Genomic DNA, 23,269 nt, shown 5'->3' on the forward strand with positions numbered 1-23,269 from the left:
TCTGAGTCTGCCAGATCATCCTCTACACTGATTGACACAAAAATATTAAATGTTAAACTGACACGTTTATATTGGCTTGGAACAACTGGGGAATGTCGCTTGGGTGGAAATATGCTTACCAACAACTCTGTGTAAATGTGCATTGCCTGTGACCAGAGACTGCAGGTAAAGGGGCACACCTTGGACACAGGCCTCTCCATCACTCTGCCATGCAACTTGAGCATGTTTTTGACCACTCTTTCCATACATCCAGACCACATTGAAATCCTGCTGCTTCTTTTTCCTCAACTTCTTCAACATGTCGTCTTTTATTTCCATCCCCCACAGCCAAATCTTTCAATGAGGTCCCCACCTTGACTACTGCTATGACCTACCCTCCGGCCTTCAAAACACACACTCATCATCCCCCTACTTCAGGCAATGTACAGTTCTGCTGACAAAGTCATCTTGTTCACCCATCCATTTGATCGTGTCCCTTCTCTCTTTGCAGCTCTTCACTGGCCCCTATCTGCTGTCACATTGGAGATAAGCTTCTTGTCACCACCTTCAAAGCGCTACATAACTCTCCCCCTCCCTAGTTACCCTCCTTTGGCCAGATTCACGGCCACCCCATCTCCTCAGCTCTGCCAGTTCTCCTAGCCTCATCCACCAATTTGCCAGCTTCTCGCACAATCACCTCTATGCCTTCATCCTCACAGAGCCCTCTGCATGTCACAGTTGCCCTGACAACCTCTGCAAGGCCCCTACCATGTTTAAGTTTAGATCCCTCTTGAAGGCCCACTTCTACTGTGCTGCCTGCAGTGAGTGTAGCTGGCTTGTACTAATGTCCTTGTTTGTTGTACCATTCCCCCTAACTTCTGTCCTCAGATTGTGATCTCCTTGAAGCAGAGAACAACCTTTCTGGGACATTCACCTCGCACATTGTGCAGCACATTCACAAATAATAATCTGTGAGTACACATCCTATTTAATAGCAGTGATGGTTGCATGCATGTATTTAGGGACCGTGTGACCCTTACATTACATTTGTACATTAACTCACTATTTAGGGCTTGAGTCACCATGCAATTTACACCAGTTTATGCCAGTGTATCTCCTTTGAAATTAATAGAGTTACACCGGCAAAGAAGGAGAGTTACATAGTGGTAAATCAGGTCCCCATTGTCTCACACTAGTAACTTGTAGCCATCTGTATTTTATGTGGCATTTAGCTCCCCCTGGGAGATTTGCAAGGTGTGAAACATGGCTGTTTTAGGTCTCTGCTGGACTCCTTAGCATACTTGTGCATGAACACGGATTGACAGGTTGGGAAGGAGGTTGAAAATAAGGGACTTGATACTTACTGCCATAGTGCCATTCCAGATCCCATGTTAGGTTACCCATCATTGGTGGGGTACGGTGGAGCCACCTCCCGTCAACAGTCAGGGTTGCCCTTCGGGGGACCATCATGCACACGGATGGATGCCTCGAGGGACAGGGCTTTCCATTTAGTTTGATGGAGTGGTTTTGGGCAGTCACACACCAGTAGGTACCATTCATCTGGACCAGCTCCATGTGCACCAGTTTCTCAGTGATGGCCACTTCAAACCTAGACAGATTCGTCAGACTGTTATATGGGCATGTACACAGAATTTCCTTATCAAAGTGGGTGCAACATTCACTAGGATACAATGCTCTCCCAGCGACCTCAGAATATGCAACGCCTTCTATCTTAATAACATGACCCCTCCTCCATACTGGCAGGGAGGTTACCATCCTGGCTCGCTGTAAATGAGGGATGGCCAGAGGTACCAGAAGGTTAAAGAGTATACTGTGACCTGTCCAAACTGGTCTTTGGACTCTCATTGATTCTCTGTTTCCCCATGCCCATGGAGGGGTTCTAGGGAGATGTAGGGTCCCACCACTTTCATAAGGGCTGCGTGGACCTGGCCATCAAGGAGATCAGTTACAATTCCCTGTGTGGTGATAGCCAAAGCTTGTCCTGCTCTCCAACACTCTCCTCCAGTGCCTTTATTTTGGTACCATGCCAGTATAATTGGCACGCTACTTGCTTCCTTCCCCATGCACCACAGGGACAGCAGGAGCCTCCCCATGGTGGCTCTGGTTGTCCTGGTCACCCTTTAGTCTTTCCTCCTCCACCTTCTCTTGTTTACCTTTAAAAATTACCTTTTTTAAGTATAAATTAACTAAAATTTTAAAAGAAAAGTCATTTTGAACTACACCTCCAAACTTTTCATTAAGAATGTCAAACCACCCATTTTGACAATTTAAAAGCCTTTATTTCTTCCTCCTCCTCCTCCTTTTTTTTTTTTTTGGTCAGAAGATTTGTTGAAACTAACCTTTTCAAACAAACAATTTTGGTTTTGATGAATCAGTATTTTCCAATGAAAAAACATTTCATTAGAAAATTCCCACCCAACTCTACTCCTGAATTATTCTGATCAGACTAGGTGATCACAGTGGTCCCTATGGGCCTTGAAATCTGTGAAAAAATATCTCTTGAACACTTATATTGAGGTTCTTAAGCTACATAGTTTATCAAGTGCAATCTGAATAGTTTTATTGACATGAGTACTCCCACTGATATCAAGACTATTCACGTGAGAAAAGCTATTCATCTACTTCAGCATTTGTAGGATCAAGCCCTTAAAGAGTATGGTTTTGGGATGGTGATGATCAGCATCAATATGCAAAAAGTCAGTCTATGCCTCTCAACACTGCCCTCATTAATCTGCCTGAGAAATGGGTTTTAATCATTGAGCACATTTAGTACTATATTTTAATTTTATTTTTATACTGGAGATGTCAAATTTCTTTTTTCTGTTGGAATTGTAACATGGACACATTTATAGTGGATAAATGCTCCACTGATGATGGACTCGTGCTTTACTTGTCGTCTGTATTGTAACATATATAAAATGAGCACAGCCCACATTTCATTAGAGATCCAGAGCAAACCTCAACCAAAATGAATGGACACACAGACACAGTGTTGACTAGGTCAGTCAGATAAAACTTATTTCAAAATTAAAATGGTTTGGAAGCACTTGTACTTGTCCATTCTCAAAGCTTAAAACCCAGACGTCCTTCTCCTTGATCCTTTCCCTCACACCTCTATCCTTTCCTCTTGCAAAGCCCTCTTCAAAATACAATTCCTTCAGAAGACTTATGCACGAGTCATTCTCACAATGAAGCAAAAATAGATGTTGGAAAATCTAAACTAAAAATCTATTCTAAACAAAAGTTGTGGAACAAACAAAACACAGGCGTAACTTTATCCCTTCAGTCTGTGGGAGCTTTCCCCCAGCATATCTCATCCCCCTTTATCTGTCTCTTTAGATTATTACCCTCTTTGAGGCAAAGAGCTTGTTTACATATTTGTATGCAAAATCCCTGGCATAGATTTGCACTATATAAATAATAATTCCTTGCTCACATCAGAAGCTCAAATTTGGTTAAATATTCTTCACTAGACAAAGACTGGGTGTTTATTTATATATATATATATAAGGATTTGCTTGTTCCTCCTGGCCCCATATTAGAATATCTGAAAACATTTCTGACTTTTCCCTCCCAGCTCCATCTGTTATGATCCTTCTAAATCCCAACTTTGTACTAAATAAACATCCTTTTTTCCAGAATGAACTAGCAAATGATCAGTTTCTTCCTTTAATGGTCTCAGTTACAGTAATACTTCAGTGAAAGACTTTACAACTAGTGGTAACACAGGTTTAAAATAGAATTGCAGAGGATTGAGAACTCTGGTGAACAATGCTCTTATCTGAGATTGGCACTACAGGATACTTAGATTATCTGTAGCTGTAGGAACAAATTCCCTGTAACATATCTGACCTGAAGAGCTCTGTGTACTTCAAAAGCTTGTTTCTTACACTAACAGAAATTGGTCCAATAAAAAATATTACTTCACCCATCTTGTCTCTCTATAACATATAATGAATACTTAGGTTATGTTTAGTTTTGCCCCAGGATTTGTTGTCCTTAGAAAATTTACACTTTATCTGAGGTTTATGTTAGTTTAATGGACAATTGCAACTGTACTTTTAAGGAATTTAATAGTAGCCTGGGGATTCTTGTATTGTTGGCTGGTGCTTTGAAAGCAGGTACCATTTTTTCCTCTATAGAAACTTGCTATTTCTGCAGTACCACCATGATTATTGTTGTTGATATTGTCTTATTTACTTATTTAAAATGTCTACAACAGTCACACCTAGAAGTCTCAGTCAAGACAGGTTGTGTTAGGTACTGCACATACACAAAGGCCTGAATTCTCACTTGCCCAAAAGATAATTCTGCAGCTGTTCCATACCTGGAGTCTCTCTGGCTTCTTCACTTGGAGCGTCTGTGGCACCAAGCCTTGTCAAGATTCTGTGGCTTTCTGATTTATTTCAAGTATGTTGGGAAGGGAGAATGTATTAGAAAGAAGTCAATAATACAATTAAGACAAAAAATCTTATAATTTCCTTTAATTTCTTCTCATTTTCATCTACAAGATGCTGATACTGCAGCAGCTTCAGACAGTGGTGAGTGATGTGCAGTGCAAGTTATAGATGAGAGCTTAGAAGAATAAAAAGCAATCTTATTCAATACAAATCCCATGATGCTAAAGCAGCAATTTTAAGTCCCGACTAGTCTGATTTGGGGAAGGAATGTTCTCAATGGTATTCACTGGCTGTGAATACCTCTATTTTTGGGTGCTGAATTTGAGAATCTTAAGCCTGATTTTCAAAAATGCTGAGTTCCCATGGCTCCCACTGGTTTCAGTTATCTTGATCTATGTTTGACATGCCATATCCTTGATTTATCCCAAGTCTTGTATCAGTTATTGACACGTCCCTTTGGTCAACCTTCTGGCATCTCCTGCTGTGGTTTCAAAATCTGTCTCTCTCTCTCTACTTTTACTCATATCTATTTATATGAAATCTGTGCATATCTATAAAGAATGTGTGTGTATTATAAAGACATATGTTCATGCATATATAGAATACATGGTGCTGTGCTGTGACAAACAGTAACAAGTATATGTTTGGCATGGGTGCATTATTAGTGGCAAAACCACAAGGAAGTATCAAGACATTTAAAATGAGTGCTGGATTTTATCCTGTAGAGTATAACTCATCTGTGCAGTTATCATTCCAATTGCTGTTCTTCTCAGACTTTCATAAGTGCTAGATTCACAATTTTCAAACAAGCCCAAGCCTGGTCCACAGAGGGACTTAAGTATTGTAATGCCTAACTCATGGGCACCCTGCCATCTAGTGGAATCCACAAACCCTAAGTTAGGCACTTAGGCTCCCTCTACAATGCCTGGGGAGAGATAGGTGCCTAAGAATGGGATCCACAAAAGCCAGCATGCTAATTTCCACTTCTGATACAGAGCCAGAAGCCCTCTCCTGAGGGGAGATGTCTGTGACCCAAGGACCTCTTGCTGCTAAGTAGCCAAAGGGACTGGGGTGAATCAAGATTACAGGGATCTTCTGAATCTGGAATTTACATAGTAGTTTACACAAAAGTGTCATGTAAGGATTCTACTGAAAGCCTGTATCACATTGAGCATCATAATCTTTGCAAAATATATGTGGGATAATATATAGGGAGATATGGATGTATATTGGAAACTATGTTATTAAGGGCCTGTAGTTAAAGGTAGGTGACCCACAGGTAGTGTGCCTTAAGACAGCTTCCATCAGACAGGAGGTGGGAGACGCTTATCTCTCAATCTGACCATTGTGTATTGTGAGTCGATTTACATACTGAGTCAAATGCTAATGAAGAAATTGTGGGGACTTCAAGAGAAGAAATTAACAGGAGGAAGTGAACCTTGGGGAGCGAACACTCTTTACAGGTGAAGAACAAAGGACTGGTCTAATATATCTAGGGGTGCAGAGAGATGCCCTGGCATCCTTCATCTGGGGTCTATAAGCTACCACTGGACTTGGTCTCATGAAAGAAGGATCTCAGCCATGCTGGTTGAAAACGTGAGAAGGACGTTGGGTCGGCAGTTTTAGACCAAGGGCATTTTGTTAGTTATGTTTAGGCTCTGGAATGCATGTTATGATTTTATTTTATATGTAACCTTTGTTTCCATTAATTCTTCTTAAGCTATTATTTGACTCTCCATTCTTTGTTAAATAAACTTATACTTACTTTCTCTATAAATAAATCCAAGTGTTGTGTGTTAAGCAGAGCTGCGTCCTGAGGTGAAACTGGTAAGCTATTGTGTACTGTTCCTTTGGGAGTAGTGAATCTGTGAATTCTCTGAGTGTCCAGTGGAATAAGGGCTGGACATTCCAGGGGGAAGGTCAAAGAACTTGGGGGTTGGCGTTTGCCTTCTTCTAAGCTGCATGACAGAAAGCAGATCCTGCGTAGTCTGAGATGGAAGTATTTTTGCTGCCTGTGATGGAGCTGACCCCTGTCAGGCACAGACAAGACTCCCTCATGCTAAGAGCAGGTGGTAGTGAGATGCCTCACAACATCTTAGGTGCCTAAGCCGTTTCTTGCAAGAAATGTGGTGGCACACACCTAACTCCATGTAGAATGGGGACTGGGGAGTAGGCCTCCTGAGACCACTGGTTAGGGCACTCATGTGGGAGACCCTGGTTCAAATACCTCCTTTATTCAAGATGGATAAGGGATTTCCCCAGTAAGCTTGAGAGAGAGCTTCTCTTTTTGCTGTTCCCTGATTCTAGTGAAGCAACAACTGCTTACATGGCAACACATAGATTCATAGATACTAAGGTCAGAAGGGACCATTATGATGTTCTATCATTATTAAATCACTAGGGGAAAAAAAGACGAGCCAAAAAAAGACCTTATTGCAGGTACTGGCACCTGAAAATGAGAAGCACTTCTTATCTGGTGAAGTGCATCACTTAAGTCCAGTTTAAGCCTGGAAAACTTCCATAGACTTCAATGAGAGCAGTTCCAACACAGAGTTTTCAGTTAAAATGACCCTTTCTTTATCTCTTGTTTAGGGCCACCAGCTTGCTAAAAAATGATGTAAATTGTGATACAGGCAGTAAAGATGGAGATCCTCACCTTACTAGAGGTAAGCAATATAAGAGAAATTTAATAATTTTGCTTTAATAGTGTTATAACTGTTGGAAGAAGTCTGCTCTTTACAGATGAAACGTTTTGTTTAGCCATCAAAACCTAATGTTCTTCTGACATCAATTCAATTTGACATCAATTCAAATGGAATGCTGATTTGATAACTGTGTATGCAGTTCATTATCTAAAAATTGTAAGGCTACACTTATGTCAGGCCTGATCTGTAAAAATTTTCACACGTGATTAATTTTACACACTTGAGAAGTGACACTGAAGTCCATGAGACTATTCATATATGTAAAGTTAAGTACGTATATAAGTCTTTGTAGGATCCGGGTCTTTCAGAAATACATTATTCTGCAAGCAGTCCCTTTCATTTAATTGACTTTGGAATTTAGCAAGTAAGGGTGGCAGAATCTCTTACAAGATAATGATTTCCAAGAAAAGGCTGCTTTCACCTAGTGCAACCCAGAGTTCAAAATGTCTCTAAAGACTGTGTTTTCAATATGCAGTATCAAATTTTTCACGTGCTGTTTTGCACACACCCCTGTGAACACTTTAATTTGTCTGATTAAATGGCAGTGTGCATTGAATTGTATATGCAAATTAGCACGTGGGCAAAATTCCACATGAACAATTAGCCAATTAATTGAAAATTTGGCCCTTCGAGACATTTTGAACTCTGGGTTGTTTGGTCTAAGTAAAGCAGACTTCCTTTGAAATCAATATTAGCATTAAATATTCTTTTCAGCAGTTTTAAAATCTGAAAACAAAACCTATTGGTCAGAAAATATTCCTTTTGTATTATAAATGCATTAAATTAATGTTGTTCTCCTGGGCTTTGGTTTTGATTTCATGTCAGAGTACTATATTTGCAGATGATTTACACAGAAATAAAATATAGTGTTTTGTTGCTATGGCAACCTAGATCTCTATTTTTTCATTTAGGAATAATAATAAAAATCTAACTGAATCAAATAACATTTTCATTCTGACATTTCCTGAAGCAGGCCTTTCATGCAGATTGTGCATAATCTCAGTTTAAACTACTTTATTATCCTATTTTAGAGGATATTTTCATTTTCTATGTTAATTCCATAACCATTGGATTTAGCTAATACTATGCTCTTGTCAATCATTATTTCATACCTGCATAACAAATTTTCAGTTCTGGGTCCCATAGGATTACAGATGTCTTTCTCATTGGTTTCTGGGCCCCCAAATTATTTCTTGGGACCCAGGAATGTCAAATGGGAGTCAACTAATTTGAAAGGTGCCTTTCCAGGGGCTCACATTGCTTGCTCCAGAACTCAAACACATACACTGTGTTAATGCCACTTCAGTCAGTTCTGACCCCTTCCCTCACATGGCTACTTTTAACCTTAAACTGCTCCTTAAACTGTATTAATTTTATTCACCATATGACTTTGGATCACTTACGTCATACAATAGTTCACGGCTGATGAGTGTTTCCTTGGATCGTTCCAGGGTATAACTATTTGGAGCCTTATACAGAGGTATAACTTCACTCATGTTGTTTCCTGCTCTTGTTCCAAATTTCATCTAGCAATGGCTGCTCCAGTCAGTGACCCCATAATATAACATCTATTTCTTATCACCAGAGGGTTATGGCTTAGAGGTCTAAGCATAAGGTTTGAATGACTCTCTTGGACCATGTCTTCAAACCCTAAGGATAAGGTCAAACCAACCTTTCAACTTCTCAAGGTGAGAACTGAGCTGTATTTGGTTTACTGCAGGTGAGCTTTCAAATGAAATTGTTAAAAAATGAGCTCTTCTCTGCTTTATGTGGATATTAAAGAATTCATCATACTTTTTCTGAAACATACCAGAATCTTTCAAGTACTAGATAAATGTATAGCAGTATTATAAAATGCAACTCCCTTCACATGTTGTAGATTCAGTTATAATGTATGTCCCTAATGTATGTCATATCACATTCCCAAATGCTCATTTTAAATCAGTTAAGATTCAGAAATACCTTTAAATGATAGTTTACTTCCCAGAAGGGGTATTAGTGGGAGCATTAAGGTATGCGGGCCCGGCACCCTTCGTGGTATCTGCAGTGACAGAAAAGGAGGTGATTGTCATGAGTACCTGCCTAAAAGGCAACGTTAGCAATGATAGAGCAGCCCACTGAGGGAGGGCTTCCTGAAGGAGTGCTGGTTCCCAGTGGAGCCATAACCCTACCTGCTGAAGCCCAGGAAAAGGTGATTATACTGATTGCTAATGAAACAAGCCATGATGTGTTTGTGAAACCAGGGCAGAAGATAGAAGACCTCTTTGAGCCTGAAACCATTGTGAGACCCCAGCGTGAAACTGAAGTTCCGGTGATAGATCCTGCAAAATTTGACTTTGGAGACTCACCGCTGTCTGAGGAGTGGAAGGATAACCTGAGGAAGAAGCTTTCCAAAAGATCCAAGGTATTCTCACTGCATGAGTGGGATATGGGATGTGCAAAAGGAGTGGAACACCACATCCGGCTACAAGACTCCTGACCCTTAAGGGAGAGATCTAGGAAGATTGCTCTCTCTGAGATGGAAGATGTGCGGCACCATCTTCAAGAGTTGATTGTGAAGGAGTCCTGCCGCCCATATGCCTCTCCCATTGTGGTGGTCCATAAGAAGAGTAGGAAAATCCGGATGTGTATTGACTACCACACCCTAAACAGGTGCACTGTAGTTGACCAATACACCATGCCTTGGGTACAAGATGCCTTGGACTGTTTGTTGGGGAGCCAGTGGTTCTCTGTGTTGGATCTTCTAAGTGGATACTACCAGAAGAGAAGAGGAAAGAAGAAAGAAGAAGAAAAGGAAAAGACGGCCTTCATTTGTCTGTTAAGGTTTTATCAGTTTGAGCACATGCCCCAAGGTATTTCTGGAGAACCTTTTATGTTTCAGGGTTTTATGGAGAAAGTTGTGGGAGACATGAATTTACTGCAAGTGTTAATTTATTTGGATGACCTGATTGTGTTTGGAAGAACCTTGGAAGAGCATGAGGAAAGACTTAAACTTCTAGATCGGTTGGAAGCCTATGGGTTGAAGCTTTCAATTGACAAATGCCAGTTCTGCAGAACCTCGGTGAAGTACCTGGGTCACATTGTGTCTCAAGAGGGTGTGAGTACTGATCCTGACAAAATAGTTGTCCTCACTACATGGCCACATCCAAATAATTACAGAGAACTCAAGACCTTTCTTGGATTTAGTGGCTACTACCAGAGATTTGTAAAGAACTATGCTACCATTGTAAAACCCCTGAATGATCTTACCCAGGGCTACCAGTCCAGCAAGAACAAATCTAAGACCAAGAATAAGGGGAGGTCCCCAAAGCCTCCCGAGCAGAGACACTAGGGCCCCTTAGAACCATTTGGACCACGGTGGGATGAGAGATGTGAAAGGGCTTTTTGGAAAATCATTAATTGCCTAACTCATGCTACAGTCCTAGTCTTTGCTGACCCAAGCAAGCTGTTTATCCTGCATACTGATGCCAGTTTGGAGGGTCTGGGAGCAGTCCTGTATCAGGAAGTGGAATGCAACTGTAAACCTGTAGCCTTTGCCAGATGCAGGCTGTCTGATAGTGAAACTCGCTACCCCACCCACAAGCTGGAGTTCTTGGCCTTGAAATGGGCCATCACTAAGAAATTTCAAGACTACTTGTATGGTGCTCAGTTTCACGTCTGGACAGACCACAGTCCACTGACTTATGTGTTAACAAGTGCTAAGCTGGATGCTACACGGCAGAGATGGATGGGCACGTTGGTGAGCTATGAGTTCATCATTCAGTACCAATCAGGGAGAAGCAATGTAGATGTGGATGCATTGTTTCAGCATCCACTGGCATTGCAAGTTGTTGTGATACCTATGGGTGGAGTGAGAGCTATTTGTAGTGTGAGTCGTCGAGAGCCAGAGGCCCAGGAGAGCCTACATGGGTGTGTTGCAGAAGCTCTGGGTCTGCCCCCTGAAAGCGTGCCATCTGCCTCAGTGAACTATATTGTGTTGGACCAATCTCCATTGCCCAGGCTCAATGCGATGACTGGCAAGAAGCCCAGCTGCAAGATATTGAAATTTGATACACTACTTGCCAAAAGGGAGGGGCGAAGCCCCACTGCGATAATCCCACCTAACCCCGCTGGTAGACTACTACCGAGAGAATGGAACAAACTGAAACTGATTCAGGGAGAGCTGCATTGAATTACTACTGACCCTTTCCAAAAGCAACAGACGCAACTGGTGCTACCAAAAGAGTAGAGACCCCAGGCCATGAGGGCCCTGCATGATGACTTTGGACATTTAAGAATGGGGAGGACCCTGGAATTTATTCGTAGTAGATTCTGTTGGCCCCAGATGGTAGAAGACGTTCATAGAAAATGTGAGACATGTGCTTGATGTGTTCAATGGAAAACTCTGCCCACTAGAGCTGCAAATCTGAAGAATATCACCAGCAGCAAACCTTTGGAGGTGGTATGCATTGACTTCTTGTCTTTAGAAGTGGACAAGAGGAATGCCAGGAACATTTTTGTAGTGACTAACCATTTTATATTGTATGTTCAAGCATATCCCACACACGACCAGAGGGCCACCACCGTCGCTTGAGTGCTGTGGGAGAAATATTTTTCAGTGTATGGGTTCCCAGCTCGGATACACTCCAACCAGGGGCAGGACTTTGAGAGTCACCTTCTGAAGGAGGTGCTGAGGATAGCAGGAATTAAAAGTCTAGGACAACACCTTATCACCTGCAAGGTGATCCTCAACCAGAGAGGTTTAATCAAACCCTGTTAGATATGTTGGGGATGTTACGGCCAGAGCAGAAGGCAACCTGGAGTCAGCATGTTGCATTTTTGGTGCATGCCTATAATGCCACAAAGAACAATGCTACAGGAGTCACCCCATATCTCTTGATGTTTGGGCGAGAACCAAGATTACCCATAGACTTGTGCTTTGGCATATCAGAGGATGGAGATTCATCAGCAGTATGTATCCTGACTAAGGGAAAAGCTGTGGGATGATTATCACTTAGCTGCATCTGCAGCTCGGAAAAACTCAGACCATACAAGCATCGGTATGATGCTAGGGTGCATTTGCAGGAACTCCAGCTGGGGAATAGAGTTCTGCTGCAAAATTTGGGTATTGCTGGCAAACATGAGACAGCCGACAGATGGAAAGCAATACCCTACCTCAGGGATCAGCAACCTTTGGCGTGCGGCCCATCAGGGAAATCTGCTGGCGGGCCAGAATGGTTTGTTTACCTGGAGCATCCACAGGTTTGGCTGATTGCAGCTCCCACTGGCTGCGGTTTGCTGTTCCAGGACTATGGGGGCTGCAGAAAGCAGCATGGGCCAAGGGATGTACTGGCCGCCACTTCCTGCAGAGCCTGAATGAACTCTCCCCTGACATCTAGTGGTGAGCAGTGGGAAAAGACTTCAGGAACGGATCTCATTTGCATGCACACCCACCCTTCCTAGGTGCTCAGCATGATGGGTTTGCTTGCCCAAATGATCACTTGTGGCTGGTGTTCTGCTCTCAAAACAAGGAGACTGGGGATACGAGTAATAAAGGGTTGTTGTGTGAGCTGAGGGCAGCAAAACTGTACCTGGCATACCCCAATGGAGGGATTCACCCTCAACTGAACGGCACTCGCTAGGCAGGGGACATGGGTTCCAAAGCCTAGTGAGTTGAGAGAGGGTGGGGATAGGTACTTGTACCTGGTGGTGTGGGTCCTGCTTATGGGTCCTAGACACCATTTCTCTCTCTCCCTCCCCTTCTTCCCCCTTCCCCTCCCCATGGTATATAAAAAAAGAGCTATTTTAGACTCAATTGAGAGTCTTGTTACATGCTGCAGAGTTGAGATCAGTGATATGTAAGTATTAGACCTACTTTGGGGCAGTGTCTCTATTGCACCAGCAGTGAGGCTCCCCCACTAACAGCTGAAATCACTGAGAGCTGAAATTGCTAAGAGCTGTGTTAAGTGGGGGGCCTGAAAACATCTTATTGTGGCCAGTAGGGTGGCTGGTGGAGAGGTGTGGCTGGCAGAGAGGGCCAGAACAGAGCCCCACAGAGAGGCACAGCAATTAGCCATTAGGGTGACTAGCGAGTGCCCGAGCAGCAGAGCGTGTAAGGTACCTCCTTACCTCTCCCTCTGCTCCACACAGGGTGGGAGGTGAACTCTGCAGATGAACCTCTGAACTCTGGGGCTGCACTGGCCAAGGAAAGCAACTGTGAGTGGGGTGCAAAGAAGGGATGGGCACTGTGACAGGGTCAGGCCAGATGGCTATAGAGAGTAATAGAAGGCAGATATATTAGCCCCAGGCTAAGTAGGTCCCTTTTCCCTGGGTAAGGTAACAGGGAAGGTTCCAGAACAATCAGGAACCTTCTGGAAGACAATTAAGACAGGCTGATTAGAACACCTGCAGCCAATCAAGAAGCTGCTAGAATCAATTAAGGCAGGCTAATCAGGGCACTGGGTTTTAAAAAGGAGCTCACTTCAGTTTGTGGTGTGTGTGTGAGGAGCTGGGAGCAAGAGGCACTAGGAGCTGAGAGTGAGAACGCAGACTGTTGGAGGACTGAGGTGTACAAGCATTATCAGACACCAGGAGGAAGGTCCTATGGTGAGGATAAAGAAGGTGTTGGGACGAGGCCATGGGGAAAAGCCCAGGGAGTTGTAGTTGTCGCACAGCTGTTCCAGGAGGCACTCTAGACAGCTGCATTCCACAGGGCCCTGGGCTGGAACCCGGAGTAGAGGGTGGGCCCGGGTTCCCCCCAAATCCTCCCAACTCCTGGTCAGACATAGGAGGAGTCGACCTGGACTATGAATTCAGAAAAATGGCCAAGCTGAGGGCTGCCACGAAGCTCCAAGGCGAGCAAATCTGCCAATAAGCGCAAGACCCACCAAGGCAGAGCACGTTAAAGGGACTTTTGATTTGCTGGACTTAAGAACCTGAAGGGAAAAGGACACTGCCCAAATTATTTGGGGGTCTTTTGCTCATGGTTTGTGTTTATGAACCCTAGTTGTGGTGTTTTCCCAAATTAATGCTGAGTTACTTCCCTCCTTTTATTAAAAGTTTTTGCTACACTCAGACTCTGGGCTTGCGAGAGGGGAAGTATTGCCTCTTAAAGGTGCCGAGGGGGTGGTGTGTAGTTGTCCCAGGTCACTGGGTGTGGGTTTGAGCCAGTTTTGTGTTGTATTGTTGAAAAGGAACCCCTAAATACGGAACTCGGCCCTTGTTGCTGCTGGCTCCATCTGGCAGAAGGGTTACATTTACTTTTAGCCTATATAGTATATATTCTGAAGGAGGTGGGGAATTCCTTGAGCGGGGGTATGTGTGGTATTCATACACAAATGCTCATGCACATACACACTTACCACACTTTATTTGGCATTCTTCTTTCTTATTTTTTTCCTGTGTTTCCAGGATTTAAAGAAGTGATTTGAGTCCTTCAAATCAGAATGTGCTGTTAAAGAGAAGTTTGCCTTATTATTCTGATCTGTCATTTTTTTGTGTAACAAGCCAGCTGTTATTTGAACAGCATCATTCATATCCTCAATGGAATGATGAGACAACAATCAGCCTTCATTATCTGCCCAAGCTCTTATATCAGAACTAAGTGCAAAGGAAATACTTTGTAATTACTCTAGGCAGATTTCCCACATGTTAGAGATGCCATAGATGGGATTAATGAATATCACTTGAAAAAGTTGAAGTAGACAGAAACAGAATAGGCTTCAGCAATCGTAACACGCAGATGGGTTGGAATGCTAGTGGGGAAAAAACCCCATCAGCAATTAAACTCATTTTTTGTAACTGCAGATGTGCATAGCCTCTTATTGAATACTGAGTACACTTGAAAGGAACTTGTAGAGGAAAAGTGTGGTGAAATATACACAGTTTAGTTCAGCCAAATGACAGGGTTTTGATTATTTTGGTTAAGAGATTTCAGAAACCCCCAATCTCTGCTCAAAGAATGCTAAGCCTCTGCTCTTTGAGGGCTCTCCTGATCATTTCTCCATTTGGCTGTATTGAGAAATGAAAGGTTTTTCTGCCATCAGAGAGCCATTGCCTGAACTTGGGTATGTTGACTCTTTAATCTCTGAGATACACCATTACCTCTTGAAAGGAAATGTTTTGAAGCCTTGTTTTGCAGCAGGCATTAACATAACAGCGTCACTCCCAGTTTGCCTAGCTAAATAATTCTTCTATGCTTTTACTGGAAAGAGATACTGAACAACTAAAGCACCAGCAGAAGCAATTTAGCATTGTAGATGTACTTGTTGTAGGAGATAAAACAGCAAACTGTGATATGGACAGGTAAATATATCCATGTCCCACAACCCCAAAGTCCTAACTGGGTGATTTTGATCTCTAGTAGAGAAGAGATGTAATAGTTGGGCTACCTGATCAACCGTACTGTTGCCAGTCCAGTGGAGCAGAAGCTCGGCTGGTGTAGTCAAAGGAGCTATCACAATTTCCACAAGCTGAAGAGCTGCTCCTTGTGCACAAAAAGGTCTGTTTGCTTCTGGGCCTTCAGAACTATTCCAGTCATACAGACTTCGGTGTTGCTGCTCTTCCTGATTCCACTGGGGTTTCTTTCCATATTTCAGTCGCCTGTTCAGAGTTTAATTTCTCAACGAGATTAAGGTACCTTCGTGGGTGTGTATTTTAGCCTCTCATTTACTGAAAAAATTGAAGTTGAGCTCTTTCAGTTTCAGGAGCTGGGGTGGATTTGAATATCTGTGTAAGCTGGCAGGCTATCTCACCAGCCCAGGAAGGAGCCAGTGACTCACCAAAGTCAATTTCAGGCCATTGCTTTGGGGCACAATTTATTTTTCATAACATAATATTTGTGAGTAACACAACACCAAAGCAATTCCTCTGACCCGGATAGACTCTATTCCACAGAGATTTTTCCCCTTGCCTTTCTCATCGCTGGATGGAGGACACACCCTTCCTTTGCAGTGTTACGTGCAGGTAGCCCTTAAACATTTCCTGGCTTTTATCCTGTCACAATCAGAATCAGATCTTAGACCGAGTTCAAAATCAGACAGATAAACGCATTCCTCGTTCTGATCCTGCCAAAATGCCATGATGGCAGTCATTCTTTCAAGAAATCAGATAATACAATGAGACTTCTGCCATTTTGACCTTAATTCCCAGGACAGCAGTTTATGGGATTTCAGCACCAGTGAATCCAGACCATAGCTCTGATTTGGCACTCAGCTATAACCTACCATTAATCCAGCCCTGGATGTAAACACTGCTTCCTAAGCCTGCATTTAGACCATATAGTGATGAGTTACCAGAGCACAGAGCTCTTTTTGGGTGGTTTTGCAAGAAGATAGTGTCATGATGTAAAACCACTCCTGCTCCAATTTAGTTTCTTATACCCAGAGCCGATTCAAAGGAGTTCGTACATTTTTCTAAGCACTGATCCATTCCTGATAGTTCTTTTTTATCTCCCTTATAGTAATAAAGTACTATGGTTACCATGAAAAGGTCAATATCAACTCACAGATAGTGGCATCAAAGTTACTACCATTATTTCCTATTTGAAGGACAAGGAAACATAGCGTTATCCCAAATATCACTGTGTGGTGACTAATGGTAAATCGTGATTTTTAAATGGTGACCATTTTGTTTATACATCCAAAATATCTTGAAGCATATTACAACTTTGAATACTATACTTCAGAATAACCACACTTACTACTGCAATGCAGCCATCTTTGGGCACACAGCAAGGCTCCTCAACCATTTATGTTAGGAAGTGAAGAAAATCATAGCATCATAGGCAGAAATAATTAGCTGAGTGATCATCTTCTGTACTCTGAGTGATACACCAACTGGATTACATTCATTTTCAAAAATTGGATTCAAGGAGTTGATGTTTCAACATGAAGGAATTTTTCTTAGAGGAAGAAAAGTTCTTAATATATCCTCTGTCACCATTTTGTTAATATGTGAGTCATGTATTCTGATTTGGTTACCTCAGCAGTGTTCTTTTTGGAACCCTATTTGTTTCAGAATATGTATTTTATACTTGATTAACACATGATTAATGAAAGAATCAGGCTTAGAAATGCATCAATGGCATTGACAATGACATCCCCATAGGACTGTTTCTAATCCCTATAGAAGGGTAACCAATGTGGCAGTTGGATTCCCAGGAGTAAAGCCTCATGAACATCTGCCACACTTACTTTATTTTGTCTACAGACTCACACACAGTGTCCCATTTCTTCACAAACCTTTCAAGCATATATAAAGAGCTCTCTGCAGAGATCAGCAGATGATTTTCATTGTCATTATTCCTGTCAGCACCAATAAATGCTTAAATCAATGAGCGAGGCCTGGAACTGTTTCCCTCTCTCCTTCTAGCTTTGTTTTCTCAGCCATCTCCAAATTCTCAGACCATCCTCAATGTGTGGCTTATCTGTTTCCCTTCTGCCTTTATAGAGAGGAGATCAATTTCTACTTCAGGCACTGTGGTGGGGGATACAAGTCCCACTCGAGTTGAAAAAGACTAAAGGAGCTACTGTGGGCTCACTCAGCCTCACCCTGCTACACCTGCAGCAGGTGCCATACTTCAGGGAGCAGTTAAAAGAGGAGAGCACAGATCATTTGGGGGGATGGAAGTAAATCTCCAGCTCCACTCCAGCAGTGGCTTCAGAGACTGTTGCCTGCCACCCCAACCCTGAGGGAAGGGAAGCCTGTTGTGTGACTGTTGTCTGACTTGTCACCAGTGCCTTATTTGCTGGTGTTGAGTAAGTCTGCAGCAGATGGTGCCCAGTCTGATTCACTGACTTCTAAATAAGACTTTTTGTTTCCTTACACTTGACTAGGGACCTGGTGGTGGCTTGTCCTGAGCCCAGAAATGGCCAGATCACAAGTTCTTTTTTTTTGCTTTCTTGCTTTTGTAAGACTAGTGGTTTTGATCTTTATTATGCCTGATCTTTAACCTTATCATTATTGTATCCAATTATCTGTATTTAGAATATGTCAGCTAGTTATACAGAATTGAGTATTATAGGTGGGGCAGGTAGCACAGCCTATTGAAGTTGCCTGACATTTCCCATTAGAAGACCCCGTATTCAGTTGCTTATACCTCTCCCACATTTTAATTGTTTGGGTTGAAATTTTCCATGCTGGGGAGGTGTGCCTCAGACTGATTTCTTTCTGTCTTTAACTTCAGTGAAAACAGTTCAGCCTTTTCTGGAAATGAGGCACGGGAGCTAATACACTGTTTGGCTCATGTTATAAGCTTCTGGTGACCTTTTTCTTTTGAAAAGCTCTCCTGACCCCATGTTTTGGAGAAAGGACTTGAAATTTGGCAGGGGGTACCTTCTAATTAGGAATATCTCTCTCTTTCTTTTTCTCCCCAAGAAGTTGCCCAAATTTGTTTAAACCTTTGAAAAAATCACACTTAACATATGCTCAATAGGGGGCCTCCTACTGCTCCACAGTTAAAATCCCTGATGATTCCATCAGCACTGAATATGCTCCAGCCTGGGACTACCCAGGGCTGAGCAGGACTTTCCAGGCTGCTCTGGGCCATGCCAGCTATAGGCATCAGAACTGACAGCTAGGATCCTGTCTCTACTGGGCTTTCAAAACTCCCTGCTGCTGGGCATCAAGGATGGGGAAGCTGCCTGAATCAAATGAAGAATGGACAAGAGCCAGAACAGGAGGCATGGGCCCAAAAGCAGAAGATTGGAACAAGGAGCCTGAAGGTGGGGAAGAGACAAAGACTAGGAGGGGGTGGGGGAATGGAAAGTTGGAGGGGACACTGGGACTGTTATCTGAGAGAACAATACTGGGACTGGCTGGACAACTAAATTGAGACTGGGAGCCAGGAAAAACATGGGAGGTGGGAACTGGGAGCCAATGGGTGAGGAAGGAGACTGAGACTGGATGAGGAGTTGGGGGAAGACTGGGATTGGCTGGACAAGGAGACTGGGAAGTGATGTGGGTAGGAAAGACCGACCAGACAAGGAGTCAGGATGGTGGAATGAGGGGCATAGGGAGAAGAGAACAAGGCCTGGCTGAGCAAAGAGACTGATACAAGAAGCTAGATGGGGACGAACACTGAGTTTGGACCAGGAGCCAGAGGAGGAAGATTGGAACTGTGAGCCGGTGGGGATGGGGAATGTTCGCATGGGGGGTGATCCGAGAGAGACCACAGACAGGAGACTGGGGACAAATAATTGGGGTGAAGGATGCAGGGGAAACTGGGAATTGTTGGATAAGAAGATAAGGACAAGAAATGGGGGGGGGGAAGATTGGGACTGGTGGGGAATCCAAAGGGAGAGACAAGAAGTGGCTGGGCAGGAAGACTGTCTCTTTGCTCAGTCAGGCTTTGTCTTTCCTCCCCACATCACTTTCTAGCCTCCTTGTCCAGCCAATCCCAGTCTCCCCCCAACTCCTCAGGGATGAACAGCCTGAGGAGGGGAGACTGGGACTGGCTGGGTGAGGCGAATAGGACTGGGATGAAGAGACAGGTCTGATCCAATGAGGGATTGGAGGGAATGGGGCAGAAGGGGTCATGTTTGGGGGATGGGAGAAATGGGCCAAAGTCTGTCTACTAGAGCATGTTCCCCTGCAGAGCCTGGAATGGAACCAGAGGCTCCTGCATCTCATCTTTCCTCTGCTGTCAGCAAATATTGGTGAAACCCACTGGCAAAGTGTCTCATCCCTCCCTCCTCCTGTACTGGTCTGCATAGATAATTATAATCTACTACTGCTATCATTTACTCTATTGGCTCAAGTGGAAGATGTCGGTGTGGTGTGTCTAAACTTTCCAACCCTACTGAAGAATCATATGGACGTCAATATGACGTCACAGGATGAAATCTGCTATAAAGTCTGCTTTTTAAAAAAATCTAGGAAATTACACACAGACATACTCTAAAAACATTTTTAAGGTTGCAAATTCAAGCTCTCAAAAATTAGGATATGCCAAAATTAAGGTTGCCTGTGTTAGAGGTTCTCAAAGAAAAGGACACCAGAATGTTTTTTTTTTATCATGGGCAAGACCATTTATTTTTCCCTAGCCTTGTTCTCTGAAACAGCTGAACCCTTGTGGCTGAAGTTTTCCAAAGAAGAAAAAATTTCAGCCTGAGGTAGACACCTGGCATAGAAAATTTCATCCCAAGTGTTTAAAGTTTGGTGAAATTGTAAGAAGCAACTGCAAACAGGGTCTTATAATAGGAAGGGTCAAGAAATCTTATAGACAGTGCTACCAGCCATTCTTGTAATATACAATTAGTTACAGACTCTGAGTGCTCCATATCTCTGTAAAATCTGACCGCTTATCAGACATGGTACCGATATTACCATATTTCTAGATAAAAATAATTATTTGGGGAAATAATTCAGTCCATCCCTGCTTCCATATTTCTCTCCCCACACCCCAGTTATGCAAGATCTTGAATGAATTCAAAGAACCAACTTTGGGCCTGTCATAAATATAAAGGGAAGGGTAAACCCCTTTAAAATCCCTCCTGGCCAGAGGAAAAAATCCTCTCACCTGTAAAGGGTTAAGAAGCTAAAGGTAACCTCGCTGGCACCTGACCAAAATGACCAATGAGGAGACAAGATACTTTCAAAAGCTGGGAGGAGGGAGAAAAACAAAAGGTCTGTGTCTGTCTGTATGCTGCTTTTGCCGGGGACAGAACAGGAATGGAGTTTTAGAACTTTTAGTAAATAATCTAGCTAGGTATGTGTTGGATTATGATTTCTTTAAATGGCTGAGTAAAGAACTGTGCTGAATGGAATGACTATTCCTGTCTGTTTGTCTTTTTTGTAACTTAAGGTTTTGCTTAGAGGGATTCTCTACGTTTTGAATCTAATTACCCTGTAAGGTATCTACCATCCTGATTTTACAGAGGTGATTCCTTTACTTCTATAAAAAGTCTTCTTGTAAGAAAACTGAATGTTTTTTCATTGTTCTAAGATCCAAATGTTTGGGTCTGTGGTCACCTATGCAAATTGGTGAGGATTTTTACCAAACCTTCCCCAGAAAGTTGGGTGCAAGGGTTGGGAGGATTCTGGGGGGAAAGACATGTCCAAACTACGTTTCCCAGTAAACCCAGATAAAGTTTGGTGGTGGCAGTGGAAATCCAAGGGCAAAGGGTAAAATTAATTTGTACCTTGGGGAAGTTTTAACCTAAGCTGGTAAAAGTAAGCTTAGGAGGTTTTCATGCAGGTCCCCACATCTGTACCCTAGAGTTCAGAGTGGGGAAGGAATCTTGACAGGGCCAAACTGTAGTAATTTGGTTTTAAAATGAGGCATTTCCTTGAAGAATTATGGAAAGGGGTTGGCAAAATGACAACAGTTATAAAAAGCAGACTGAAGCTGTCAGCATGGATGCAATAATGCAGCTGCTGCTTGTGACTGGAAAAGGTCAGGAAAATATGCAGAATGTTCAAACAGCATGTAAAAGTTCCTGAGCATTACAGAATGCTTAGGCAGAGGCCAGAAGTACAGTACAAAAGAAAATAGAACAAGAAAGAATAAAGTAAGTGGGGTTTACACTTTACATGTATAGCACAAATGATGTCAGCCATAAAAATAGCATCCATGAATTGACCATGCAGTCACACCTCACCATTTCAGCAAAGTGAAACATGCTAACCTTCCTCACTAAAAATCCCATAGGAAAGAGGAGGGGAAATGCTCTAATGGGCTGATCTAAAGCCCATGGGAATCAATTGAAAGACACTCATTGACTTCAAGGTTGTGTCTACATTGAATAGTAAGTTTTGGCCTGACTTGTATTTAATCCCAGCCCCTCTGCTGTCCACACACAAAGTGCTCTGTCATATGACAGAACCCTCAGAGCAAAAGCCTACTGGCTCACCCAGGGATATGGGTCTGAGCCCGTATCCTGCTGTGGTACAGGCTCAAGCCTGCTCACTTTGCAGTGAGGACATAGCAGAAGCCAGTGTTGCCAGGCTCGAGTTTGGAGAGCCCCCCCAATGCTGTCCCATAGGTCTATGTGTCCCAGTCCTTATCTCTGCAAACTTTCCACTCAACTTCCAGGAACCAAAAACAACCACCTGGTTGAAATAAAGCTGCTCACCATTTAACCCTTCTTTTCAACACAGATTGCTCAGTTTTAAGCACATTTAAGCCTATCTTATTAAAAACTGAGAAGATTCTCTTCATCCTAGCTGGCCAGAAGAACACATCAAGATCCTGGTCAACAGGTGGTATGAGGAGAGCAAGAGCCACGACTTTAACAAGAGTACAAGAAACTAGCATGATTACGCAGACATATCAAAGAGGCTGGTGGCATTAGGGATCCACTGGACTGGTAGTCAATACCAGGAGCAAGTCAAGCTCCTCAAGATGGCCTACCACCAAGTGAAGGATGGGAACCATCCATCAAGGGGCTCCCTGGCTACTTAGCCCTACTATGAGGAATTTGATTAGGTGCAGGGAACTGCTCCAAGCACAGAACATATGGTGCTTCATTACAATCTCTGGAGAGGGGATAACATGCTTATAACCTTGGAGGCAGAGGCTGCATTGGAGGAGAACCTGCAGACCATATTGCTGTCACCAGGCCTGGATCAGGCTATGCAGCTGGACCAGCTACAGCATATCCTGGACCCATATTCAGAGGGGCTGTTTAGAGATAGCTCGGGGAAGCAGCTCACAGATGAAGCAGCACAACAAGCACTGGAGCCTGGTATGAGAAATGGTGGTTGTAACATGCTATTCTTAGTAAGAATGGGAGAAATTTACATGTTATTGCCAGATAAAATTATTATAAGCATGGGGTGGTAGTATACTTCTGCTGAGGATGGAAGCCATGTCATCTCTTTGGCTGGCACGTCCACCCCCTGCCTGACACCAGGTGGGATCCAATATGGATTCTGGGATGTGGGAAAAAAACAATAAGCAGTTAGCACTAACTTTTTATTAGATGACATGCTTATTGTTTGAAAGAGGGGTTCGGTATTAGCATCATCAAGCTTAGATTCACATTTTTGCCTGGATAGCTCTATTTAGAATTTAGCCATGCTGGGACACTTTCATGGCACACCTGAAGTGTCCCAGTCTGCTTGACTCATTGGTCCAGATGCCTCAGTTATCTGTCCCAATGGCAGCAGTGGATGTGTTTAGTCTTGTGGGCCCATGTCTGGTTTATGCAGGATGATTGTAAGTGGGCTGTAATGAGTCTTCCA

At 43.0% G+C, this 23,269-nt stretch overlaps 1 long non-coding RNA gene across 2 annotated transcripts in view; it reads left to right on the plus strand.

Annotated features, from left to right (window-relative positions):
- The window catches only part of LOC142069679 (uncharacterized), a 129,343-nt gene that overhangs the window by 94,635 nt on the left and 11,439 nt on the right, over positions 1-23,269 (plus strand). For both annotated transcript variants that reach the window (XR_012665632.1, XR_012665638.1), the window contains exon 2: positions 6,993-7,066. This is a non-coding gene — a long non-coding RNA (uncharacterized LOC142069679). The remainder of the gene's footprint in view (positions 1-6,992; positions 7,067-23,269) is intronic.

The sequence above is a fragment of the Caretta caretta genome, chromosome 1, assembly GCF_965140235.1.
Source record: "Caretta caretta isolate rCarCar2 chromosome 1, rCarCar1.hap1, whole genome shotgun sequence".
Lineage (NCBI taxonomy): Eukaryota > Metazoa > Chordata > Testudines > Cheloniidae > Caretta > Caretta caretta.